Here is a 3,051-nt window from a genome sequence, read left to right as displayed (position 1 = left end):
ATCAAGGTATGTAGTGCTCGTATTAGGAGATTTGGACGAACTTTTCCGAGATGGATGATTCATCATTATTGAATCATGGCAAGATATGCTGTACTTTACTTGTATGGGATACAACATTAACAATGCTGCCCTATACACCATACTATCCACCGTGTGATAGTTCTATGATTTGAGTGAATGCTATTCTGGGGGCAACCAATCGTTCTTCGATGTAATTTAGAATTGTTATAGCAGGTGTTGCCGCATTTCGTTGAATTTGCGTGGGGACAAAATACTTCGACAATGTGTTTGCACATGTGGCTTTCTTACACTCTATGCAAATACGTTTTGTTTTTTCATAAAATGGTGTTTCACATTATCTTTTGGCCATTATCCAAGCATGTGTGTATTCTTTAATATATAGAGTTTGTTTTTTGAATAGTAAACGCTCGCAAGATATGCATGCATGTATTGAAGTATCTTAAATTGCGTGGATATATGCACGCACATACTTTGTAGGAGTTCTTGTTATTTTTTAGTACTTTGCTAGTGTTATGCAATCATTTCTTAGAGATGTATGCTTCCTTTTTTTGATTGTCGAATCGATTTTTACGCTTAGAGTTTTCTCTGCTTGTGTTGTTTCTAGAAAATAAGGATGTTGCTTGGTTTTGTTGATGTGATTATTGTTCTGAGCTATGGGTTCTTTTGTAAGTATCTGGATTGTATCATCGGCTCTTTTTTTTAAGTTTGAGATTTTATGTCTAGTAGTATCAACACGTATTATAGTTAATGGAAACTGTTCACGCAAGGTGCGTACTATGTTATTTGTCGAACTGTTGTTGTCTCTTTTAATAATGTCTTCCAAACTAAGGATCATGGCTTCTATCCAACGAGTGTTCGTCTTTTTAATTGGTTGCACTGTGCTTATGTATGTAAAATTTTCAAGATGTTTTATTAGAACTTGTATTTCTTTTGGTTGTTTTGGGAGCTTCATAGGCATTGAAGTATTGTGAGGGACACCTAGAATAAGGTTAGTGAATAGTCGTGAATGGATTCTTGAGGTTCCAAGTGCCGATAACTTCCCTTAGTCTTCTATCTTGAGGTACTCAATCAGGGATTGCACGTATGCAGAATGACAATGATTCCTCTACTTGTATTTCTGAGTTTCTGAAATTTTGTCCAGTTTCGAAGTTCGGAATGAGGAAAGACTGTTTATCACATTTGAGTTCCTGTAATCTAATAGGTAGAATTCTGGAATAAGTCTCTACCTGTTACACTGGCGATCCTGCAATGGGTTCGATCATTGAGCAGTGTGACGAAGAGACCAACCTGTTTGGAGATAAGCATCTCTATACGGTGAGGAAGGATCGACACATCAAAGTTTAGGAGCAAATCTGTTTTTACTTCCATTTAATTCTGGTTTGAGGGGTACCTTAGCATTGAGGCAAATGGACAAACTCCAATGACCTTAAGAGATGCACAGAATCGTGATAAGTCCTAGCGATGCAAACTCCGTCTCATCTGGTTCTCGTGCTAGATTTAAATTCAGTTATCATGCATATTCGAAGGCATCTCGTGCTAGATTTTTATTCAGTTATCAGATCTTATCGTCGCTGAACCAAGCAATCGCCATGGAAAGAAGCCAGGGTGGTATCCAGCTGCTCCTTGCTGCTGCTGAACAAGAGGCCCAGCAGATCATCGCCTCTGCTACATCTGCCAACACAGCAAGACCAAGAGACGCCAAGGAAGAAGCTGAAAGAGAAGTTGCCACTTACCGAGCGCAGAGAGAAACAGAGTTTAGGAAGAAACTTACGAAGCCGCATGCCTTGGCATTCCGTGCATATATTCATTCAAATATCGCAGCGCCATGCAGTGACTTTGTGTTGAATCGAAGGCAGACACGGCACTCAATCGTCGCACTGATCCAAACAATTTGGTGAAAACTCGTTTTCCAACCCGAAGACCAATCTGATTGCATCAGTAGATATCCGAATTTGAGTGGAACCAACTGTTTGATGACTTGATGGCAGACGAATGCCTAGAGACAATTCTGCTGCTTCTGAGCAAACAACAGGCAACTTTTTGTTGCTTGGATCTTTGTTTCGCCACCGGCTACAGATGTGGTTGCTGAAATTTGTCCCAGCAAAAGCAATTTGAAACATGGCCAAGCTCCAATAAAAATCACTGACACAAGGAGATGATGCTGATGACGACTAAGCTCACAAGATGAATTGCTTATACGAACACCTGCGACAATTCGATGATCGTGATGAAGAAGGTGATGATTCTTGAACCAAAACAAGAATTCCAACACCTGTAGCACCTTGGATGATGAAATCGCAGTGCCTTTGCTGATGAAATTTCGAGTCTGTGGGGCGTGCATGGCTTGAAGACGGGTGAAAGAAATTCAAGAGGAATCTAACAAAGCAGCATTGAGTGATCCTAAATTGCGTGATGCAAGAAAGAAATATGCGGCAGAGCTTGCAGACAAGTTAAAATAGTTGAAAGGGGCCAATGCCAAAAAGAATTAGCAAGCCGTTGAAACGTCTCAGACAACTTCTTCATCTCATCACAAAAGTTTATTACAGTTGTTGATAGTCCAGTCAAGAGTGGATTTGAAGACATTGCACAGGTTCATGAGCATGATATTTTGGATGGCAACGTCTTCCTGATTCAAAGCCTTATGAAATTGTTGTGAAAATTTTCGTTTGGAGTGCGTTTTGGCCCTAAGAGCTCACGCAGGAGTAATGCTCCAAATTGACATCTAGCTACATAATCTCCATCGCAATCTCCTCTACACGCACAATGAGTATCCACACAATCATCGAAAGCTCAGCTTGACATGGAAAAATTAGCTAGCCACAAAACCGTAAGATGTAATCGTCCAAGCCTGGCAATACCAATTTGTGATGAATCGGCCTGTTCAAGGGATAAGCAGCCTCCATTAGGGAGAGCAGAAAGTTCCTCTTCATTTATGGTCTTCATATCTCAGGTCTTCACATGTGAGGCAAGTTTATCATGAATCCATGGAGGCAAGGCTTGAATAGGATAGTTGCAGATTTGATTACTCAT

Source organism: Dipteris shenzhenensis, chromosome 26 (genome assembly GCF_047967505.1).
Source record: "Dipteris shenzhenensis isolate YYH24624 ecotype China chromosome 26, Dip_SZ_1.0, whole genome shotgun sequence".
In the NCBI taxonomy this organism is placed as follows: domain Eukaryota; kingdom Viridiplantae; phylum Streptophyta; class Polypodiopsida; order Gleicheniales; family Dipteridaceae; genus Dipteris; species Dipteris shenzhenensis.
Note: the sequence above shows the minus strand (reverse complement) of the source record.